At 36.7% G+C, this 26,316-nt stretch overlaps 1 long non-coding RNA gene across 1 annotated transcript; it reads left to right on the plus strand.

Moving 5' to 3' along the window:
* Positions 1 to 5,420: 5,420 nt before the first annotated feature.
* Positions 5,421 to 25,982, plus strand: LOC120865240. The gene is made up of 3 exons (XR_005721338.1): positions 5,421 to 5,432; positions 17,933 to 17,935; positions 25,879 to 25,982. It is a non-coding gene; the product is annotated as an uncharacterized LOC120865240 (long non-coding RNA).
* Positions 25,983 to 26,316: the final 334 nt, after the last annotated feature.

Raw genomic sequence — 26,316 nt, forward strand, 5'->3', positions numbered from 1 at the left:
TATCATGTGTACGTATAAGATCTCATTCATTACACTTCCTTCTTTGCCAGAAACAGAAGCAAAACTTGCCCTAAACATAACTTTCGCACAGGGTATTAACCATTCTGCTGTGAATAAGGAAGTTTTGAAGTCTTATGAGGGCCAAGTAACATGTGTATGTTCATATTAACTTCCCAATATGAGGATATTCAAAGCTCAATGTAGGCCTCTCTCTTGGGCTTTCTCTCTTTCTTTCTGTGTATATGTCTACATATAGATATATACATACGTATATATATATATGCACACATTATATTGGGTTGACCAAAAAGTTCATTCAGGTTTTTCTGTAAGAGATTATGAAAAACCCAAATGAACTTTTTGGCCAAACCTATATATATGTATATATTTTATATATAATATACATATAATAAATATGTAGAAGCTTATGTCTCATTATATATATCTACACACACATACATATACAGAGAGATACACAATTTTGTGCTTAAAATATTTTTGTTCGTGATGCACCCTTACTGTTGACTTGTATGCATCTTCTTTTATTAGTGTTAGTAATATATTAAGGTACCAAAAAAAATCCCCATCATAGAAACTAGAACATTGGCAATGATTTATATATACTTCCTCGGTTTTATCTCATCCCATCTCTATTCTCCCCTGAAGATAATCATTTCCTAATTTATGGGTCCATAAGTTTGTTTTTCAGTTATATCATTTTACCATGTCCAAAAATTATACTCTCATTTTAGTTGTTTTTAAAAGTACTATATACGACATCCTGGGACTAACTGGTTTTATGTAAAAGCACTGGTAAGATGAAAGCATTTTGTGTTATGTAGCTACATTTCATTTTGTTTGATGCCTATGTTTCATTCCATTGCATAGTACACCATGCTTTATTGATCCGTCTGTCAATGGGTATTCAGATTATTTCCACATTTTGCAGTCTACATGGCCTAAAACCTGTATGCTTATTAGCCAATAATGATTCAATGAACACTTGGTACTTTTCTTTAAACTCTTCTATCATTCAGACACATAGTCATGAAACCAAGCAAACGAGGAGTGAGGTTGAATGCATTTTAGGAAGGACTGCTGTTTGCTTACTAACTCCAGTAGATGCATTGCTATAAAGACTTCATTTATCATCCCTTGAACTAGTCATTTTCAATTAATAATAATAGCTTTGCTACCTTAAGCAAACCGTCCTTCAGTTTCTTCCTCTGTGAAACAGTCAGGCTGATCTTAAAAATCAGGAAGATTCCTCTCCTTACTAAGATTCTACAGCCTGAAAGACAGAGAGGGATCCATTAGTAGCAGGAAAACCTAATGTTTATTAGGCAACTATGAAGTACATAACACTCTATATTCCATACATTGTGTTTTATCTAATAATGTTCACAACAACCTCATGAGGTAATTACCATTATTAGTCCCATTTTGGAGATAAAGAAACTGAGGCACAGCAAAATAAAAAATAATAATAACTCACACCAATCTGTGGTTTTGTAAAGCTAGCCTAGTGTCATGGAATGAAGATGGAAATCCATGCAACCTCAAGCAAAAACCCACTCTCTTGGCCAAATACTCTGGATCTCTGACCTCCTCAAAGGTAGCTTCCAATTTCCCTAAAGTTCTAAGCATAATTATTGTTAGATTCAGCCACATGACTTTCCTCTCTAGCTCAAAGACCTTCATCCCACAATCCAAAGAATGAAACTGAGATCCGTCTTGGCATAGAGGTTTTTTTAATCAGTATCTAATTTAAAAAAAATCACATATGCAATTTTTGGTTTGTTATCCTGATCATTCACAAGTGAACACAGCAGAATGAAAGTTGCTAAGTCTGCAGATAGGACAATGAATTCTGATGAGGAACTTCTGTGTCACCAGGCATCTAAACTGTAATATGATGATATATTTTTATTACATTTTATATACTTATTTCTTAGACATGAGCCCATAATATGACTGTGAAGTGAAAGTGGAAGTGTTAATCGCTCAGTCATGTCTGACTCTTTGCAACCCCATGGACTTTAACTTCTGTCCATGGAGTTCTAGAGAACAGAGCCAGAACACTGGAGTGGGTAGCTGTTCCCTTCTCCAGGGGATTTTCCTGACCCAGGGATCGAACCCAGGTCTCCCACACTGCAGGCAGGTTCTTTACCATCTGAGGCATCAGGGAAGCCCAACATGGCTGTATCCCCAAGGAAAAACTAATTTGAAATGTAGAAATTAATGCAATACTTGAATATTTTTGCCTACATGCAAAGTTGCAATGTTTTCAGGTTATTAAATATTATCAGTATATGAAAGCTTCAGTTCATTAGTAAGCTGAAAGAATACAGTGTTGCCAACTTATAATCAGTCAGTGAACATTCATCTTGTGTTGTGTGCAGAATACTGAATTAGGCAGTTGGGGCAGGGGCATGATAAAAGGAGAAGACTCTTTCTGCATCAGATGGTTTTATAATTTAATTGAGGAAATTATCTAAACTTAAGAGCAGCTTATTAAATATCAAATACAAATTTAAATGGTAAGAAATGAATTGGTGTATACTGAGGGAACACAGAGGAGGTTTAACAGATTAATCAGAGACACTCTCTAAAGCAAATTCCATCAGCACTAAAAATCCTAACTTTGAATACCTACTATGTGCAAGCCCTCATGCTCTGTGCAGCACAAGCTGTGTCTTATTTGATCCTCACAGCTATCTTTAAACGAAGCATTATGTTTGCTCCCATTTAAACATGAGGAAACCAAGTACTAGAAAGCCAAGACAATATACCTGAAGTTCCTAGCTAATGACAGACTGGGTCATGATTTAAGCTGAAGGCAGTCTGACACAAAAAAGCTGATGTGCTAGTCATTCTGTATACAGCTTTTAAAGGAGCCGTGTTAATAGTGCCCATTGGCAGAAATGTGGATGGACCTAGAGATTGTCATACACAATGAAGTAAGTCAGAAAGAGAAAAACAAGTATTGCAGAACATTGTTTATATGTAGAATCTAGAAAAATGGTACAGATGCACTTATTTGTAAAGCAGAAATAGAGACATGAATGTCGATAACAAACTTACCACCAGGGGATAAGGAGGGGAATGAATTGGGAAACTGGATAGATACATATACATCGATATATATATAAAATAGATAACTAATGAGAATCTACTGTCTATAACAGGGAACTCTACTCAATGCTCTGCAGTTACCTAAATGGGAAGAAAATCTAAAAATCAGTGGAGATATATATAGCTTATTCACTTTGCTGTACAGCAGAAGCTAACACAGCACTGTAATGCAACTATATTATAATAAAAATTGAAAAAAAAGAAGCTGCATTAAGATGGATGTTGGCTCTGGAGGGATGGATGAAGAAGGCTGAGCACATTCCTGGATAAGGGAGCACAGATGTGAAGGTGAATAATCATGTGGAAGACTGAAGGCAGATCAAACTTTTATTTTTAAAAGTATTTTATTTGAACTAATTTTAAACTTAAAGGCAGTAAAAATAGTTCTTTTATGTCCCTTAACACCCCTTCTCCAATATTAACATCTTACAAAACCACATGACAACAATCAAGAACAGAAGTTAACCCTGTAGCACAGGGTTACTAACTAAACTGGGGATCTCATTCAAAATTCCCACTTTCTACCAGTGTGCTTTCCCCGGGATCCTATCCAGGACCCCACATGGTGGTTAGCTGCCATTTCTTCTCTGGTACATCAGAGTTCTTCAGTCTTGCATAGTCTTTTATGATGTTGACACTTTCGAAAACTACTCATCAGTTATTTTGTAGAACATCTCCCAATTTGCATTTGTTCAATATTTTCCCACAGTGGGAATGAGGTCATGCCTTTTTGGCTAGAATGTCACAACAGTAATGTTTGTGTCCTTTCAGTGCACTGTATCTTGGGCTTCATGCTATCAGTGCATCTTAGCAATTTGGCAGAAGATTCCTTGAGTTCATGCAAATTCTGTTCTCCTGATCAACACTTAGTGGTAGTATAGTATTTGTCTAATGGTGATCTTCTCTCTCTCTCTTTTCTTCTACATTTTTCAATTCTACTATCATTCAATTTCTATTATGAAATTCTACTGTGAGGAACAGCTGTTTCTTCTCCTGCACTATTTATTTATTTGCTTATTTGAGTATATATGTATATATATATATAAGTGTGGATCGTGGATGTTTACTTTAGTCTATGGTTAAACCCAATATGATTATTACTTATTCTTTAGCTAAAATCTTCCACCTTTGGCCACTGGGAGTTGAGCTTCTTTTGGTTGGATCCTGTGTTCTTGGGACAAGCCTCACTTTTAAAAGCATTTCCTTGCTTTCTGGCACCAGGATCATCTTGAACTTTTCTTGCCTTAGCCCTGAAATCAAACACTTCTTCAGGAACATCTGGTTCCTCTTACTGAAGGATCATGAGTAGGGACCAAGATTTGGGTGCTAGGTACACCCAGATCAGATTGTTACTGCCTTACTCAGAGTTTTCTTTCACTAAAGAGAACTAATCTTGGAGAGAAAGTAGTGGAGAGAGTCAATGGGTAGGACTTTATAGTACTTTATACACCAACCTAAGGAACTGGGATCTGATATTATGAACATTACAGGGAAATTCTGTAGAGCTAAGCAGGAACTGATTTGTTGGAATTGTGTCTTATTTATGGAATTGTGTTACAAGAAGATGATTTTTATACTGGGGTACAGGATTTAACTAGTAAATGGGCAAAACCCTGAATAAATAAAAACAGCTAAAGTTATCTAGGCATTAGATGGGAAAGGCCCAATCCTAGGATAAAAGCGTAGGAGGAAGAAATAAACAGAAGAAGCAAAAACATTCGAGAAAAGTAACCAGCTAGAGACAGTAATGGTTACAACAGAGGGTTAGGGGAAGTATAAAATTAATGTTTGTTATATTTGACAGCTGAATATATGAAGGTGCCACTGGTGATACTGGGAATGATTGACTCTGTGTTAAGAAAGCATAGACTTCAGTTTTGACATATTTAGTTTAAGAATTATTGAGACATGTTAATAGAAATACCTCCAGTAGAGAAGGGGAAGTATCAGACTAAAAACAGACACTATATTTTTGAATCCCTAATACCAAGCTCTGTACCTCACTTTCAGTAGGATCGTGAATAATAGCTCACATTTTAAAATGCTTACCCTGTGTCTGGCCTATGTCAACTACTTTTATATATATGACCTTATTTAATCCTCATAATGTTCCTGTTGATATCATTTGCATATTTTTGACAGAGAAACTGAGATTTTTTAAGAGGTTAAATGGCTTGACCAAAAAGATCAAGCTGGAAACTTGATGAAGTCAAGATCTGGCTCCAATTCACATGACTCCAAGGTCCCATTCTTCACGAACAGACTGTTTTTGAGAGAAAGATAGGTATACATACAAAGTGATTAAACCCAAAACATGTCTTACATAAACAGATTTGAGACTCATTTGTGCAAATGAATTCATTAAAGTATAATACTAAAAAACCCCACAGATTCTAAGACAGAGTCTTGATAAATTAGATTTGAAAGAAGGAAGACAAAGAGAAGAATAATGAAATGAAAGAAACCAGCGAGGGAAACAGAACATAATCATTAGCATATCAAAAAAAAAAAAAGAAAGAAAGAAAACCAAAATGTGTGGTAATCACCGCCTACCAGTCATGGTAGGTAAGCTTCCTGCAGACCAGAACTCCTGCCAAAAACAATTATAAAACAGAATCTGTCTTAAAAACATTTGTTTAAAGGTATTAGAAAGCTTACCAAATTAAAAGAGCTTTCAAGAGCGAAGCTCCCAGGAGAAAGCGAAGATCCTAGATAAACTTCACACATATGCAGTTTTCCCCTGAAGCACTTGTCAAAGGTTTTTAAGAAGTAGCTGAAAGGCTGTAGAGAGTTTCTGGAAGTCTTAATGGGACTCGGTAAGAAATTGGAGTTCAGGGTCTACCAAGAAGAAGTCTTAGTAACATCCTACGTTTTTAAATGGGATCATAAAAGCCTACCTCCAACCATTTCAATCTGTGATGGAATTAAGGTAAGCTGCCCAACACTAATTGCCTTCCAGTTTTGAAGGAAGTTCAGTTCAGTGGCTCAGTCATTTTCGACTCTTTGCGAACCCATGGACTGCAGCACACCAGACTTCCCTGTCCATTACCAACACCTGTGGCTTGCTCAAGCTCATGTCCATTGAGTTGGTGATGCCATCCAACCATCTCATCCTCTGTCATCCCCTTCTCCACCTGCCTTCAATCTTTCCCAGAATCAGGGTCTTTTTCAACGAGTCAGTTCTTCACATCAGGTAGCCAAATTATTGGAGTTTCAGCTTCAGCATCAGTCCTTCCAATAATGGATTCATGTCAATGTATGGCAAAACCAATACAGAATTGTAAAGTAAAATAAAAAGTAAATAAACAAACAAACAAAAAAGGACTGATTTCCTTTAGGATGGACTGGTTGGATCTCCTTGCAGTCCAAGGGACTCTCAAGAGTCTTCTCCAACACCACAGTTCAAAAGCACATGGATACCTCCAGATGGTCAATACCAAAATCAGATTGAATATATTCTCTGCAGTCAAAGATGGAGAAGCTCTATACAGTCAGCAAAGACAAGACTGGGAGCTGACTGTGGTTCAGATCATGAACTCCTTATTGCCAAATTCATATTTAAACTGAAGAAAGTAGGAATTCGGGTGTGACCTAAATCAAATCCCTTACGATTATATAGTGGAACTGACAAACAGATTCAAGGGATTAGATCTGATAAACAGAGTGCCTAAAGAACTATGGACAGAGGTTCGTGACATGGTACAGGAGGCAGTGACCAAGACCAGAACCAAGAAAAAGAAATGCAAAAAGGCAAAATGGTTGTCTGATAAGGACTTACAAATAGCTGAGGAAAGAAGAGAAGCAAAGGCAAAGGAGAAAAGGAAAGATATACCCATTTGAATGCAGAGTTCCAAAGAATAGCAAGAAGAGATAAGAAAGCCTTCCTCAGTGATCAATGCAAAGAAATAGAGGAAAACAATAAAATGTGAAAGACTAGAGATCTCTTCAAGAATATTAGAGATACCAAGGGAACATTTCAGGCAAAGATGGGCACACTAAAGGACAGAAATGGTATGGAACTAACAGAAGCAGAAGATATTAAGAAGAGGTGGCAAGAATGCACAGATGAACTATACCAAAAAAAAAAAAAAAAGATCTCCGTGACACAGATAACCATGATGGTGTGATCACTCACCTAGAGCCCCAAGCATCCTGTATCCTGTATCAAACCTAGACTGGCAATTCGTTTCTTACATGATAGTATACATGTTTCAATGCCATTCTCCCAAATCATCCCACCCTCTCCCTCTCCCACAGAGTCCAAAAGTCTGTTCTATACATCTGTGTCTCTTTTGCTGTCTCGCATACAGGGTCATCATTACCATCTTTCTAAATTCCCTATATATGTGTCAGTATACTGTATTGGTGTTTTTCTTTCTGGCTTACTTCATTCTGTATAGTCGGCTCCAGTTTCATCCATCTCATTAGAACTGATTCAAATGTATTCTTTTTAATGGCTGACTAACACTCCATTGTGTATATGTACCACAGCTTTCTTACTCATTCATCTGCAGATGGACATCTAGGTTTCCATGACCTGGCTATTATAAACAGTGCTGCAATGAACATTGGGGTACACGTGTCTCTTTCAATTTTGGTTTCCTCGGTGTGTATGCCCAGCAGTGGGATTGCAGGGTCACAAGGCAGTTCTATTTGCAATTTTTAAAGGAATCTCCACGCTGTTCTCCATAGTGGCTGTACTAGTTTGCATTCCCACCAACAGTGTAAGAGGGTTCCCTTTTCTCCACACCCTCTCCAGTATTTATTGCTTGTAGACTTTTGGATTGCAGCCATTCTGACTGGTGTGAAGTGGTACCTCATTGTGGTTTTGATTTGCATTTCTCTGATAATGAGTGATGTTGAGCATCTTTTCATGTGTTTGTTAGCCATCCATATGTCTTCTTTGGAGAAATATCTATTTAGTTCTTTGGCCCATTTTTTAATCTTGAGAAAGAAGAATAGAACTGGAGGAATCAACCTGCCTGACTTCAGGCTCTACTACACAGCCACAGTCATCAAGACAGTATGGTACTGGCACAAAGACAGAAATAGAAAGCCCAGAGATAAATCCACACACCTATGGACACCTTATCTTCGATAAAGGAGGCAAGAAATACAATGGAGTAAAGACAATCTCTTTAACAAGTGGTGCTGGGAAAACTGGTCAACCACTTGTAAAAGAATGAAACTAGATCACTTTCTAACACCACACACAAAAATAAACTCAAAATGGATTCAAGATCTAAACATAAGCCCAGAAACTATAAAACTCCTAGAGGAGAACATAGGCAAAACACTCTCCGACATCAATCGCAGCAGGATCCTCTATGATCCACCTCCCAGAATACTGAAAATAAAAGCAAAAATAAACAAATGGGGTCTAATTAAAATTAAAAGCTTCTGCACAACAAAGGAAACTATAAGCAAGGTGAAAAGACAGCCTTCTGAATGGGAGAAAACAGTAGCAAATGAAGCAACTGACAAACAACTAATCTCAAAAATATACAAGCAACTTATGCAGCTCAACTTCAGAAAAATAAATGACTCTCTCCTCCTTTGGACTCTCCTTTTTCTCCACCAGGTTGCCTCTGTCTTCTCTCTCCTCCTCCTCTTCTCTACCCAACTCTATGAATCTCTGTGTGTTCCAGACAGTGGAGAACACTTAGGTAACTGGTTACTGGCTGGATCTGTCTCTCTCCTTTTCATTTCCCTCTTTCATCCTCCTGGCCACCTCTGTCTCCTTCCTCCCTCTCCTCTTCTCTGTATAACTCCGTGAACATCTCTGAGAGGTCCAGACTATGGAGTGCACATAAGGAAGGGATTACTGGCTAGCTTGCTGTCTCTTCTTTTGATCCCACCTCATCTCATTCCAGTCACCTCCAACTCCCCCCTCCCTCTTCTCTTTGCCATGCAACTCTGTGTGAACCTCTCTGGGTGTCCCTCAATGTGGAGAAACTTTTCATCTTTAACCTAGATGTTTTATCATTGGTGCTGTATAGATGGAGAAGTCTTGAGGCTACTGTAGAAATAAAACTGAAAACCAGAAGCAGGAGGCTTAAGTCCAAATCCTGAGAACATCAGAGAACTCCTGACTCCAGGGAACATTAATCGATAGGAGCTCATCAAACGCCTCCATACCTACATTGAAACCAATCACCACCCACTGACCAACAAGTTCCAGAGCAAGTCATATCATGCAAATTCTCCAGCAACACAGGAACACACCCCTGAGCCTCAATATACAGGCAGCTCAAGTTACTCCAAAACCATTGACATCTCATAACTCATTACTGGACACTTCATTGCACTCCAGAGAGAAGAAATCCAGCTCCACCCACCAGAACTCCGACACAAGCCTCCCTAACCAAGAAACCTTGACAAGCCACTGATACAACCCCACCCACAGTGAGGAAACTCCATAATAAAGAGAACTCCACAAACTGCCAGAATACAGAAAGCCCACTCCAAACGCAGCAATATAACCAAGATGAAGAGACAGAGGAATACCCAGCAGGTAAAGGAACAGGAGAAATGCCCACCAAACCAAACAAAAGAGGAAGAGATAGGGAATCTACCTGATAAAGAATTCCAAATATTGATAGTGAAAATGATCCAAAATCTTGAAATCAAAATGGAATCACAGATAAATAGCCTGGAGACAAAGACTGAGAAGATACAAGAAAGGTTTAACAAGGACCTAGAAGAAATAAAAAAGAGTCAATATATAATGAATAATGCAATAAATGAGATCAGAAACACTCTGGAGGCAACAAATAGTAGAATAACGGAGGCAGAAGATAGGATTAGTGCAATAGAAGATAGAATGGTATAAATAAATGAATCAGAGAGGAAAAAAGAAAAACGAATTAAAAGAAATGAGGACAATCTCAGAGACCTCCAGGACAATATAAAATGCTCAAACATTAGAATTATAGGAGTCCCAGAAGAAGAAGACAAAAAGAAAGACCATGAGAAAATCCTTGAGGAGATAATAGCTGAAAACTTCCCCAAAATGGGGAAGGAAATAATCCCCCAAGTCCAAGAAACCCAGAGAGTCTCAAACAGGATAAACCCAAGGCAAAATACCCCAAGACACATATTAATCAAATTAACAAAGATCAAACACAAAGAACAAATATTAAAAGCAGCAAGGGAAAAACAACAAATAACACACAAGGGGATTCCCATAAGGATAAAAACTGATCTTTCAATAGAAACTCTTCAGGCCAGGAGGGAATGGCAAGACACACTCAAAGTGATGAAAGAAAATAAGCTACAGCCCAGATTACTGTACCCAGCAAGGATCTCATTCAAATATGAAGGAGAAATCAAAAGCTTTACAGACAAGCAAAAGCTGAGAGAATTCAGCACCACCAAACCAGCTCTCCAACAAATGCTAAAGGACATTCTCTAGACAAGAAACACAAAAAGGGTGTATAAACCCGAACCCAAAACAATAAAGTAAATGGCACTGGATCATACTTATCAATAATTACCTTAAACATAAATGGGTTGAATGTCCCAACCAAAAGACAAAGACTGGCTGAATGGATACAAAAACAAGACCCCTATATATGTTGTCTACAAGAGACCCACCTCAAAACAAGGGACACATACGGACTGAAAATGAAGGGCTGGAAAAAGATATTCCATGCAAATAGAGACCAAAAGAAAGCAGGAGTAGCAATACTCATATCAGATAAAATAGACTTTAAAACAAAGGCTATGAAAAGAGACAAAAAAGGCCACTACATAATGATCAAAGGACCAATCCAAGAAGAAGATATAACAATTATAAATATATATGTACCCAACATAGGAGCACCGCAATATGTAAGACAAATGCTAACAACTATGAAAAGGCAAATTAACACTAACACAATAATAGTGGGAGACTTTAATATCCCACTCACACCTATGGACGGATCAACTAAACAGAAAATTAACAAAGAAACACAAACTTTAAATGATACAATAAACAAGTTAGACGTAATTGATATCTATAGGACATTTCACCTCAAAACAATGAATTTCACCTTTTTCTCAAGTGCTCACGGAACCTTCTCCAGGATAGATCACATCCTGGGTCATAAATCTAGCCTTGATAAATTCAAAAAAATTGAAATCATTCCAAGCATTTTTTCTGACCATAATGCATTAAGAATAGATCTCAATTAAATGAGAAAAACTATTAAAAATTCCAACATATGGAGGCTCAACAACATGCTTCTGAATAACCAACAAATCACAGAAGAAATCAGAAAAGAAACCAAAATATGCATAGAAACTAATGAAAATGAAAACACAACAACCCCAAACCTGTGGGACACTATAAAAGCAGTGCTAAGGGGAAAGTTCATAGAAATACAGGCATACCTCAAGAAACAAGAAAAAAGTCAAATAAATAACCTAACTCTACAGCTAAAGCAACTAGAAAAGGAAGAAATGGAGAATCCCAGGGTTAGTAGAAGGAAAGAAATCTTAAAAATTAGGGCAGAAATAAATGCAAAAGAAACAAAAGAGACCATAGCAAAAATCAACAAAGCCAAAAGCTGGTTCTATGAAAGGATAAATAAAATTGACAAACCATTAGCCAGACTCATCAAGAAACAAAGGGAGAAAAATCAAATCAATAAAATTAGAAATGAAAATGGAGAGATCACAACAGACAACACAGAAATATAAAGGATCATAAGAGACTACTATCAGCAATTATATGCCAATAAAATGGACAAGGTGGAAGAAATGGACAAATTCTTAGAAAAGTATAACTTTCCAAAAGTGAACCAGGAAGAAATAGAAAATCATAACAGACCCATCACAAGCACAGAAATTGAAACTGTAATCAGAAATCTTCCAGCAAACAAAAGCCCAGGTCCAGATGGCTTCACAGCTGAATTCTACCAAAAATTTAGAGAAGAGCTAACACCTATACTACTCAAACTCTTCTAGAAAATTGCAGAGGAAGGTAAACTTCCAAACTCATTCTATGAGGCCACCATCACCCTAATACCAAAACCTGACAAAGATGTCACAAAAAAAGAAAATTGCAGGCCAACATCACTGATGAACATAGATGCAAAAATCCTTAATAAAATTCTAGCAAACAGAATCCAACAACACATTAAAAAGGTCATACACCATGACCAAGTGGGCTTTATCCCAGGGAGGCAAGGATTCTTCAATATCCACAAATCAATCAATATAATTCACCACATTAACAAATTGAAAAATAAAAGCCATATGATTATCTCAATAGATGCAGAGAAAGCCTTTGACAAAATTCAACATCCATTTATGATAAAAACTCTCCAGAAAGCAGGAACAGAAGGAACATACCTCAACATAATAAAAGCTATATATGACAAACCCACAGCTAACATTATCCTCATTGGAGAAAAATTGGAATCATTTCCCCTAAAGTCAGGAACAAGACAAGGGTGCCTACTTTCACCGCTACTATTCAACATAGTTCTGGAAGATTTGGCAACAGCAATCAGAGCAGAGAAAGAAATAAAAGGAATCCAAACTGGAAAAGAAGAAGTAGAACTCTCACTGTTTGCAGATGACATGATCCTCTACATAGAAAACCCTAAAGACTCCACCAGAAAATTACTAGAGCTAATCAGTGAATATAGTAAAGTCACAGGATATAAAATCAACACAGAGAAATCCCTTGCATTCCTATACACTAATAATGAGAAAGTAGAAAAAGAAATTAAGGAAACAATTCCATTCACCATTGCAATGAAAAGAATAAAATACTTAGGGATATATCTACCTAAAGAAACTAAAGACCTATATATAGAAAACTATAAAACACTGATGAAAGAAATCAAAGAGGACACTAATAGATGGAGAAATATACCATGTTCATGGATTGGAAGAATCAATGTAGTGAAAATGAGTATACTACCCAAAGCAATCTACAGATTCAATGCAATCCCTATCAAGCTATCAGCCGTATTTTTCACAGAGCTAGAACAAATAATTTCACAATTTGTATGGAAATACAAAAAGTCTCGAATAGCCAAAGCAATCTTGAGAAAGAAGAATGGAACTGGAGGAATCAACCTGCCTGACTTCAGGCTCTACTACAAAGACACAGTCATCAAGACAGTATGGTACTGGCACAAAGACAGAAATATAGATCAATGGAACAAAATAGAAAGCCCAGAGATAAATCCACGCACCTGTGGACACCTTATCTTCGACAAAGGAGGCAAGAATATATAGTGGAGAAAAGACAATCTCTTTAACAAGTGGTGCTGGGAAAACTGGTCAACCACTTGTAAAGGAATGAAACTAGAACACTTTCTAACAGCATACACAAAAATACACTCAAAATGGATTAAATATCTAAACGTAAGACCAGAAACTATAAAACTCCTAGAGAACACAGGCAAACACTCTCCGACATAAATCACAGCAGGATCCTCTATGACCCACCTCCCAGAATACTGGAAATAAAAGCAAAAATAAACAATGGGATCTAATTAAACCTAAAAGCTTCTGCACAACAAAGGAAACTATAAGCAAGGTGAAAAGACAGCCTTAGGAATAGGAAAAAATAATAGCAAATGAAGCAACTGACAAACAACTAATCTCAAAAATATACAAGCAACTTATCAGCTCAATTCCAGAAAAAATAAATGACCCAATCAAAAAATCGGCTAAAGAACTAAACAGACATTTCTCCAAAGAAGACATACAGATGGCTAACAAACACATGAAAAGATGCTCAACATCACTCATGATCAGAGAAATGCAAATCAAGACCACAATGAGATACCATTTCACACAAGTAGAATGGCTGCAATCCAAAAGTCTACAAGCAATAAATACTGGAGAGGGTGTGGAGAAAAGGGAACCCTCTTACACTGTTGGTGGGAATGCAAACTAGTACAGCCACTATGGAGAACAGTGTGGAGATTCCTTAAAAAACTGGAAATAGAACTGCCTTATGACCCTGCAATCCCACTGCTGGGCATACACACTGAGGAAACTGGAATTGAAAGAGACACGTGTACCCCAATGTTCATCACAGCACTGTTTATAATAGCCAGGACGTGGAAGCAACCTAGATTTCCATCAGCAGACGAATGGATAAGAAAGCTGTGGTACATGTACACAATGGAGTATTACTCAACCATTAAAAAGAATGCATTTGAATCCGTTCTAACGAGATGGATGAAACTGGAGCCAATTATACAGAATGAAGTAAGCCAGAAAGAAAAACACCAATACAGTATATTAACACATATATACGGAATTTAGAAAGATGGTAATGATAACCCTGTATGCGAGACAGCAAAAGAGACACAGATGTATAGAACAGACTTTTGGACTCTGTGGGAGAGGGAGAGGGTGGGATGATTTGGGAGAATGGCATTGAGACATGTATACTATCATGTAAGAAACGAATTGCCAGTCTATGTTCGATACAGGATACAGGCTGTTTATGGCTGGTGCACTGGGATGACCCAGATGATACGGGGAGAGAGGTGGGAGAGGGGTTCAGGATTGCGAACTCATGTACACCTGTGGCGGATTCATGTCAATGTATGGCAAAACCAATACAATATTGTAAAGTAAAATTAAAATAAATAAATAAAGTGAAAGAGGAGAGTGAAAAAGTTGGCTTAAAACTCAACATTCAGAAAACTAAGATCATGGCATCTGATCCCATGACTTCATGGCAAATAGATGGGGAAACAATGGAATCAGTGACAGACTTTATTTTTGGGCTCCAAAATCACTTCAGATGGTAAGTGCAGCCCTGAAATTAAAAGACACTTGCTCCATGGCAGAAAAGCTATGACCAAACTAGACAGCATATTAAAAAGCAGAGACATTACTTTGCTGATAAAGGTCCATCTAGTCAAAGTTATGGTTTTTCCAGTAGTCATGTATGGATATGAGAGTTGGACTATAAAGAAAGCTGAGTGCCCAAGAACTGAAGGAAGACAACACCTCAAAAATTTTTCATGCACCAAAGTCAAGATTTTAAAAAATTAACCAATATCCAAGAGACAAAATAAATGCCAAAAATACAAGATAAAAAAACAGAAAACATAAAGAGTTCTATACAAGATCCATACAATATTATCAGCATGGGGGCACACACGCTCAGTTTTATCTTAGTGTTTGCAACACTATAGACTGTAGCCTGCCAGGCTCCTATGTCCCTGGGCCTCTTCAGGCAACAATACTGGAGTGGTTTCTATTTCTTCCTCCAAGGGATCTTTTGACTCAAGGATGGAAACCAAGTCTCCTGCATCTCCTGCAGGCATACTTTTTTTTTTAATCACTGAGCCCTCCAAGAAGCCCCATTATCAGACTCAGCCATTAAAAGGACTGTGATGAATATAACAATAAAAAGATAGATTTCAGAAGAGAAATGGAAACGTTAAAAATAAATGGGAACTAATAATGAAAAATATAAGTAAAGTTACATCTTAAGACAGGTTGAAGAGCAGATTAGACAAACTAAAGAAAATATAACTAAACTAGAATTTGTATCGGAAGAAAATATTCAAGCTGAATCAGAGAGAGAAATAATGGAAAATATATATATTTTAAAAGTGTAATGCATATCAAGAACATGGCAAAAAATATAGTTACATATAATTGGAATCCTAGAGAAGAAAGATAATAGAGCAAGAGTAATACTCGATGAGATGATGGCTGAAAACTTTCCAAAACAGATGAAAAAACACTTTCACAAGCTGAAGAGATATTGTGAATGTTACAGATGAGAAAAAGAAAAAAAAAAGTACCGGCACATCAAGAACTTTCCAAGGAAAAAAAGAACAAAAGTCAGATAGCTAAATTCTCAACAGAAATACATGAAGCCGTAAGATAATGGAATATTTTCAAACTGCAAAGAAAAAAAATGAAAATATACCAACCTAGATTCCTATATCTCATAATAATTCTTCAAAAGGGAAAGAGAAAAAAATGAGATGCTCTCAGACCAAAATAGAGATTTCATCACCAGCAGACCTATGCTTAAAGAATGCTGTAAGTTTTTGTTGAGGCTAAAATAAAATGATCCCTGATGGAAGCACTGAAATGCTGGCAGAAATGAATAATAAGAGCAAAGATAAACATGACGGGAAAATCTACATGTATACTGATTGTACACAAGAATATTAATCATGCTTTGTGGAGCTTAACATACATACATATATACATACATAAGTGTATATATATATATATATATATATACATCCATATGTATGTATTTAAAATATATGACAATGGAACACTCAAAACTCAGAAGGACAGAAGGTATTCAAGTGTTCTAAGATGTTTCCATTTCTAAGGTAGTGACAGAAATAGCTTAAAATAGAATTTAATATGCCAAAGATATTTGCAGTAATGTCTTAGAATAAACATTGAGAGAACAGTAAAAAAAATTACAGTAACTGCTGCTTTAAAAGAAGCCAGGAGAGGGGGAAAAAAAGGAGTCTAGTATAATAGAGAGAAAGAGATGACAAACTGGGTTACAGATTTAAATCCAAACATAGTAATTGCACTAAATGTAAATATATTTAACACTATAATTTTTAAAAAGAAAATCAAATAGGATTTAAAAATAACTTTAGGTTGCTTAAAGGGACATAACTTTAAATATAAGGAAACAAAGTTCAAAAGTAAAATAATGGGAAAAATATACAAAGAAAAATGAATCAAAAGCTGTTGTAGTTATATTACTTTGGAAAAGGCAGAAAGGCAGGAAGTATCACTAGAGATAAAACAACGATATTTTCTCATAATTGTACAATAGTCTATTAATAGGAAGCTGAATATAAACAAAAGTGTTTGTGCCTAATAAAATAACTTCAAAATACATAGAACAAAATTTGGCAGAAATAAAATGAGAAAAAAAATTCAACAATTACAGGTGAAAGTTTTAACACACCTTTCTCTGTAAGTAATAAGCAGGGCAAAACAAACAAAAAAATCACAGTAAGAATAGGTATGAACAACATGATTAATACACTTGACCTACATAGAACTCTGCATTCAAAACTACATTTTTTTTTTCAAAAGCATATGGAATATTTACCAAAATTAACAAGACTCTGGGCCATAAAGCAAATCTTAACAAATTTCAAAACACTGGTGTTACAGAGTGCATTGTCCAGCTAGAGTGGAATAAAGCTAAAATTAATACCCAAAAGACAATTGAAGAATATATAAATATGAGAAATAATCAAAATAGTATTAAAAATACATAGATCAAACAAGAAATCACAATGCAATAAAAACAACATTGAACCCCACATGATGAAAATAGGATATATCAAGTTTTGTGTGATGCAGCTACAGCTGCTTAGAGGGAAGGAAATTTGTCTCTCTAAACAGAGAAGAGGCTGAAAGTAAAGTCTCTATGTACTTATCTACAGATTTTAGAAAGAGTGCTTTAAAGCCAAATAAATTAAAAGAAGAAAGTAATACAGAAAAAAAAAAAGAATGCAACAGAGAACAAATGTAGAGCATGGTACAAAAAAAAAAAAAAAAAAAAGGAAAACTTTAGAACTATTATCTAAATAAACTAAGTATCAGTATAACAGAGAAGATACAAATTACCAGTAACAGAAATAATAGGGGGTTTATAATTTCAAATCCTATAGACCTTAGAAAGATAGGTACTGCAAACATTATTTCAATAATTTTGAAAATTCAAATGAAATGCACAATTTCCTTTCAAAACAAAAATCACTAAATCTGACCAAGAAGAGATAGAAAATCTGAATAGTCCTATATCTGAAAAAAAGATTGACTATAGTTAGTAACCAGTCCATTCTGAAGGAGATCAGCCCTGGGATTTCTTTGGAAGAAATGATGCTGAAGCTGAAACTCCAGTACTTTGGCCACCTCATGCGAAGAGTTGACTCATTGGAAAAGATCCTGATGCTGGGAGGGATTGAGGGCAGGAGGAGAAGGGGACGACCGAGGATGAGATGGCTGGATGGCATCCCTGACTCGATGGACGTGAGTCTGAGAGAACTCCGGGAGATGGTGATGGACAGGGAAGCCTGGCGTGCTGCAATTCATGGGGTCGCGAAGAGTCGGACACGACTGAGCGACTGAACTGAACTGAACTGAACTGATCTATATATGCAATGCTATCCCAATCAAAATCCCAGGATAATTTTTTTGTGGAAAGAGTCAAATTTGATGGAGAAATACAAACAGCTATTTTTAAAAGCCTCTGATAAGTTGATTGTTACAAAAGAAAAGATTATAAACTTTGTTAGAAACAGATGTTCAACAATATTTGCCTCATTTAGATGTTTACTTTCCAAGACAAAAGAAATATCACAAGTTAGCACCATTTATAGAACTTTATTCTTTTCATCACTTCCTCTGCTACCACCATCATTACTTTTCACCTACAGCATTCAACAGTTTCCTATTTAGTGTCTGTAATTCCACCCTTCTGTCTCATCTTAAAACAACTTGATCAAGAATATATCATAGATGGTGGTATGTGGTTTCATTGTGAGGGACATACTGTCTGATTGCCTGCTTTGTTTGATGTTAGCAGCCACTGATGATCTTGATAATTCTTGACCAAAAAACAATCAAATCTGTGTTAAGCAAAAAACTATAGATCTAATTACTAGCTTATAAGAAATAAAGGAAAAAGAGACAATAACGGGGGAAATGACAACGGGGAAAAATAACAGGGATGCAATACAGAAAATAGAGATTGTGAGAATCTCCACAAGAATATAACTTCAGTTCACCAACAAATAAATTACAGTGAAAAAAAGGAGATAAAATAAAAACAAAAAGAAAAGAAAAATCAAGAATTATCATGTATAAACTTTATTCAAAAAAAAAACTTTATTCAGATCTTTAACAATCTGTAGCAAATAATTTATGGATGGTCAAAGAAATTGGAACATTGATTGAATATATGAAAATATAAAGAAATTATTGTTATTTTAGTTGTAATAATGATACTGTGATTATATTTCAGTAGAGTCCTCAATTTGAGAAATCGATACTGAATAATTCATGATGGAAATTATATTCCACTTGGGATTTGCTTCAAAATAATCTAGTAGTGTTAGTAGTAGCAGGAGGAGGAGGGGAACAGCAAATGGCTGGATGTAGTTGAAACACAACTGGCCACGAGTTGACGGTTTTTGAAGTTGGGTGAAGGGCGCGTGAAGATTCAATGTTCTAGTTTACTTTCATGTACATTTTAATTTGCAATAAAAAAGTTTTCAAAACTCCAAAAAAAAAAAAACCAGCAACAACTTGAAAAATACTGTCACAACATAAGGCTCTGTGCTGTTCCTTGAGCTTATTAAGCACATTTCTACCTCAGGGCGTCTGCACCCACTGTTCACTCTCTTGGAAAGGCCTTCCTCCAGATGTTCACGTTTCTTCCTCCTTTGCCTCTTCCAGGTCTTTTTCTCAAATCACTTTGTCTGTCCGTCCTCATTTGAAGAAGCAATCCCCAACCCACACCAGCACTCCTCTGACCTCCTCCCTCTGTATCTTCTCTGTACTTCTCTTCTGCAAATCAACTGTGCGTTTTAGTTACTTATCTGCCTTTTCTCTCTATAATGTAAGCTTTGTGGGCAGAGATTTGTAACTTATTCGCTGTTATATCACAGCATCTATAATAGCGTCTGGCATATGGCAAGCCCTCGATAAACATTTGTAAAATGATTTAAATAAATGAATAAATTAATGACTTGAGTGACACTTTAAAGTTTTAAGATGATTTTCGTGGAAGAAGCTATAGCAATACTTCACCCAGTTTTTTGGTTTTATTTTTATATTCCTGTTTGGTGTTTTTCTCATTGGATTCCACACGGAGACCCTAAGGGGCCCACAAAGCCCACAATTCAGCCTGGCTGGAATGTTCCGTGACACGCAGAGAAGAATGAAAGAGTGTAATTCTGCTCTGAGAGGGGAGCACTTGAATGCTGGCTTCAATATTTTTTAGTACATTCATAAAATGTTTAATGAAAGTGTGATAAAAAAGAAGAGTGGTTTTATTAAAAGACAAATAAAAAGTTCTGTGTTGTTTGAAGGGACTGTCTTTTGGTTTGATACTCAAAACGAAGTTAGAGAACAAAAATATGCTTGAAAGTAACTGATTCAGTGTGTTATTTATAATCTGTAATGGAACGTGTTCCCAAGGAAGTAGGTTATTTCTTTATGCACATATAAATTTGAAATTAATACAATAAAAAGTTGAACGTCTTTGGTTAAGGAGGACAGTAAGGTTGGATGTCAAATTCATCCTAAAACTGATGCTACAGCCAGACCAGAAAGTTACTCTTTGATCCTTTTAGGGTTTTTCAATAAGTTTTTCTGATGGTTTTTTCCCCTTCCTTTTCACTGTTTTTATAGCCTCACTCTTAAAAGACTCATTTTCTTTCAAGAATAATCACTGCAGCAAAAAAGAAAACCTATGCATTTCGACAATAGTTGGGTTTGTTAAGGTTTCAGCTTTAAAAAGAAGATAAATAAGAAACCACTTTGGAAAAAAATGACTAATCCTGAGCTCTTTAACTATTTCTTGAGTATCTATGAGTAATTTGGGCATGCCACCTTGAAAACTTTTATGTCTTGAATTAACATTCACTTAAGAATAACAATGATCTTTGGAAAAAATTATGTTAAATGGGTCAGTTTCTAGCAGCTAATAGCCTTTAACCTCCCTCTACATGGAAAAGAAAATCTTTAAATTACTGTCAAACAAGGGAAAAATATTACCAAGCTTCCCACATCCTTAAGAAATTTTCTTTATGGTGAAGCATCTTGGGAGATAATAGCAGTACAGCTAAGGTTCATAAGGAAAAATATCTGAAAGTATAAAGTGACACAAGTAAACGTTTGGTCAGAAATAATAATAATAAAAAGAAAAGATGCCCTGGCTGCACTTTTCCTATTCCTCAGATTTCTCCCTACCCCTGCCCCATTTCAACTGCAAGGCAACAGGACATCCTGAATAACCAAAGATTCTGAAGTCAGTCAAATGCAGATTCAAATCCCAGTTCTGCTACTCACTAGCTGTGTGACCTTGGGCAAGCTACTAAGCTCGCTAGGCCTCAATGTACACATCAGTAAAAGGGGACTCTTGATACTTTCAGGGACAGCTATTGTGAGGACTAGATGAGGTGATGGATAAGCATGACTGGCATGTAGTGGGCACTTCAGGAAACAGGAACAAGTTCTTCATTCAATCAATATTTCTTCACTTCTCTTCTATGTAGAACTGTGGCATGCCCTTTTCACTCTTAATATTTATCTAAACAGCATTTTTCTTTAATCTCAGACTTTTCACCCCAGTCTACTTGCTGTATAATCTTGGATAAGAGGTGCATACATCTGGAGCTCTTTCTTTGATACCTTCTCTCTCTCAGGAATCTAATCAGTAGAAATAATAGCTACAAAGTATATACTGCTTACTATGTGCTGTCATAAGTAACAATTCATATACTTTTCACATCAAGTCTATGATATATGTGCCCTTTTCATTTGAGGATGAGAGGGATAAGGTATCTTGATCAAAGTAACACATAAGCAGGTGCCAGCCAAGATGAGAGTCCAACCCAGTTTCTACCTGAAATCATTAAGCTAGAATACCCATAAAATTAATTTGATTCCAGAATTTAATCTAAAATTTAATGAAGACACTCATCCTTTAAATTTCAAACTGAAAAAGACTAAACAAAAGAAGGAAGTGAGAGAATTGCCAGGAAGAAACCCTGAAATGTGTCTCCAGAAACTGGCACTGCTACAAGGTGGCCGAGGAGGGGTTGAGTAGGGAGGGGAGGTGGACGTAGACTGTTCTTTACTTGGCTTTCCTTGAGCAGTAAAAGGCTAGGTGGGACCCAAAAGGAAAGTTTGATATGAGAAATAGATTTCTGGAAATAATGTCGTCTGTGTAACTACCAGCATCTATTGCCCTCTTATCAAAATGAATTAAAATTATGTTCTTGAAAGCCAAATAATGGATAACTTTTAAAGAATATCTACTCTGAGGCAACCACTGTGCTGAGTCAGCTCTTCAGATAATCACATCTAATCATTACAGCAAGTCCTTTTAGGAAAATACTGTTCTCTACTCACTTTATAGATATGGAGACTGATGTTAAAAGACAAATGAATTTGTCTATGATCATGTAGTTGATAAGTAGTGGATCTGGAAGAGGAGCTTGTCTATGGATTTCACTGATTGAACAAAGGCAGAAAATTTGCAGCAGTGTATGTTTTGGTTGAATTTCTTGGTTTAAGATTCCCTGGTTCATTCCACTCTATACAGATGAAAAAAACTGAAGTCAATACCAATGAAATAACTTGACCCAAGGTTCTCAGATCATTAATAGTCATGCCAGACTTACAATCTACTTTCCTATGAGCCTGCTCCTGTATTTTTCCTGTCACACTACATGGCCTCTTGCTTGGGGGAAAAGAGAGATTACAGAATCCATGGACACAGATTTTGAAAATCCCCATAACGTTTGTTTTCTGGAGTTCATTTGAAGGGATTAAGAAAGAGGGAGTTGGAATCAGAAAGGTTAGAGAAGCTTTGGAGGTGGGTCAGAGAGTCAACTATAGGGAGGACGTTCCTAAAAAGTGTCCTTAGCTGGCCCTTGGTGAACACTGGAGTGCTTTGTTCAAAAGAATTCAACTAAAAATAAGCTGGGAAAAGTGCCCCATAGGAAAAACAATATTTCGTGTGAAAGTATGATTTCAATAAGTTGACTGAGTCCAAGTTTAGACTGTGATTCATTTTACAAATGAAGTTATACCCCCAGATCATGTATGCATCCAATTTCAGCTTTCGGCTATATTCTTCATCACTCTTGTGGGACATGTGTTTATTAAATTATAGCCCATGCCCTATTCTGTGGTGTGGACTGTTTATCTTGTAGATCTGAAATAACATAATTATTTAAAGCAAGTTTGAATGGCATATTATTAAATTCCCCTTTTCCTTTTCCACCAACAGAAAGCGTTCTCATTTTCAAAATTTAAAATATTTATATCTTTAAATTTTGATACAATATCTTTGATACATACACAATAACATTAAAAGTTGTGTGTGTAATTATACTGTCAAACGGTTCCGTCTTCCCTCTTAATCTTCCTCCAGCATATTCAGCATTGAAGAAACAGTGCTGCAAGACTGTAATAAATCACCCTTGCAGGCTTCGAATATCATGCCGTACAAGAGGAATTTGGGCAGGATACATAATTTTTAGGTGAATACATAAAGGCATTTGTACTTTACATGTGGCTGCATATTGTTGACACTTGGACTTGTTTGTCTGACTTTTGAATTAACAAATTGGTAGTTAAGGGTAGCAGATCTATTCTACACAAAGCTCAGTCAAGGTGATACTAAATATCTATTGGTTGATTTGACTGTTTTACACTCGATAAAGTCAGTGTAAAATGGTGTACACATAACACAATACTACCAATTATCAAGTGTCCATTATGTGCTAGGCATGTTATCTTTAAAGCTCACAGCCTGTCTACAAAGTAAATTGTATTAAACTTCTTTGTTAGATGAAAAACTCTGGGGATCAGAGAGATTAAACAGCTGGAGGTCAAACAGTAAGTGACAGAAATTGGGAGCTAGTTAACATGAGTTGGAAAAGATTTGGGGCAAAATTGACTTAAAGGATTTGTAGAATGCTAACCCTGAAATTCTTGATTTTAAAGAGCCTGGGCCATGTTTTGCTTAAAGGCATGACTTCTTTCCTTCATTCCATGCTACTTTCTGACATTTCTTGTAGAAGGGAAACTAACATTGACTGAGCACAAACCTTCTCCCAGTTTCTATGCTGGCCCTTGCACATGCTGTTCTATTAACATTTTAAAAACTCTTTGGAAGCCCTTTGGCTCTGCTCATCTGCCTCCTATCATGGCCAGAAGTCAAGATCACTTCACTGGTGGTGAGAAGATGTGAGTTCTAGCTGTATGAATAGAGTAAGTTACAAATCCTCTCTGCATCCTCAGTTTCTCCATCTGTTAAATGCAATGGTCACATAGTTCCTGCTTAGGTCATCTTTTAGTTAGAAGCAACATGTCAGAATGCAGAATAGCAGATGAGAATAAAATTACATGTATGAACAAGGGTGGTCACCTATAGGACAGAGCCACACTGTAGAGTTGTAAGACAGGAAATGTACTGATACATGGTCAGTACAAGGAGGCCAGGGAGGAAAATGGGAAGGAAGGAAAGAAAGAAAATAATTTGAACAGGGCCAATACTCCTCCTGTTATGCTACTCAATGAGAATACCTCCCACACACCAGGGAAGAAGGGATGAGCAGCTTCAGTCCCTCCTACTTCTCTTGGGCCTCTCCAAGCATGAGTCTCCCTATGCTGGGTTTAGCTCCTTGGATGGGATGCAAAATTCCCTAATAAGATGGCCTATAATTGCAAGCCATCTGGCTTTCCAACAAAGAAACAGTCACTTATTTTAATGCAGAACAAAAAACTGGCTGCAAGAGAAGACGTATTCCTCAAGGCACTTTCAGGAATGATCTAGATTGTAGTTTTCAAACCATCTGCGGTGAAGGACTCATTTTTCACTCAACACTATTTAAACTAATACTTTTGTACAATACAATAAAAATTAATTACTAGAAAATAAGCACTTGCTTGGATGTCCAGCCGTGCCATCTGGCTTACTCACAGTTTTAATACTTATCTCATTTCTGTCCAGAAACAGATGATTCAGTGACTTGTACTGGCCTACAAACTATCCTGAGAGGAGCATCCATCTAGATTACATTAACACCAATGCCAATTCTAAACCTTCTTTAAATTCCAACCCTTTTAAAATAGGACTCCGTGTTCTACTCCATCCTTCATCCTGACTACAGAGCCCTATGTTTTGGTAATCTCTGCCCCTAAATGACCCACATATCTGAGTTTTCTTTTTCTTTCTTCCTCCCATCTAAACAGACTCACCCTGTGAACTATCCTCTTAAGAGTTTTGTCTGTAGTAGTAACTGGTAGGCTAGTTATGCTGAGCAATGAGTTTATGCTAAAATGTATCAGTTCATGGTGCATTCCATTCAAAGGAATTCCATATATAAATATCTGTTTATTTGAGCCTGTTGTATTTAAGGTATTCTGTTAATATCTGGAAGGATGCCACAAAAGATATGATATCTGCTCTCCAATAGCTTATCATCAAGCCTTCTGGATAATATATTCCATACTGACTGTCAAGTTCTTTAATATTCTCACATTCCACTCTCCTTATCAGGTCTCATTTCCCAGAGCTCCTGAACCTGGCTGGCCTCACTGGTTCCTGAGCACACTATGATTTTCAGATTTCTGTGTCCTTATTCATGTTATTCAGTCATATTCCAGATGACTTCTTCTCCCCTACTCATCTTTCCAGGCCCTGCGCAAACTTTATCTTCATCATGTGACTTCCAGACAGAGGAACTTAACGTGGCCACATGGATGTGCCTGTCACGGGAACCTCATTGAATTTAAAGGCATAATATTCAACATAGCACCATATAATATGGTTCCTGAGCTATGAGAACAGCATTTCTCTTTCTCCATAATTAAATTGTAGATGCTTCCTGAGCAGCATCTTCATTGTTTGATAATATGACAATCGATGTACATTCAACATCTTTATTCATTGCCCACCAAGAGCAAGGCTGGGTCCTTAACTCTCTAGAAAATACATGCAAGAAGACCCTTAAGGAATTTATACCCCAGGGGCTGAGATCCTTCATAGCTCAGTAAGTAAAGAGTCTGACTGCAATGCAGGAGACCTGGGTTCAATTTTTGGGTCAGGAAGATCCCCTGGAGAAGGAAATGGCAACCCACCCCAGTATTCTCACCTGAAGAATCCTGTGGACAGAGGAGCCTGGCAGGCTACAGTCCATTGGGTCACAAGAGTCAGACATGACTGAGCGACTAAGCACACTCACACAGGGCTGAGATTGGCTTTCTCCTCTTATATATTTCACAGGACACTTGTCCAGTCTCATGTTCCATGAAAAATCTGTCAGTAGTCAAATTCCAAACTTTCTGTATTTCCCTCTTTGAGAGTCACATGAAAATTCAGTAAAGATTTTAATGAATCTTACAAATGGACAATTTCTTTAACTTTATTTAAACCAGAAGTTCCTCAAAATAATATGACTTACGCTC

This window comes from Oryx dammah, unplaced genomic scaffold (assembly GCF_014754425.2).
Source record: "Oryx dammah isolate SB20612 unplaced genomic scaffold, SCBI_Odam_1.1 HiC_scaffold_6, whole genome shotgun sequence".
In the NCBI taxonomy this organism is placed as follows: Eukaryota; Metazoa; Chordata; class Mammalia; order Artiodactyla; family Bovidae; genus Oryx; species Oryx dammah.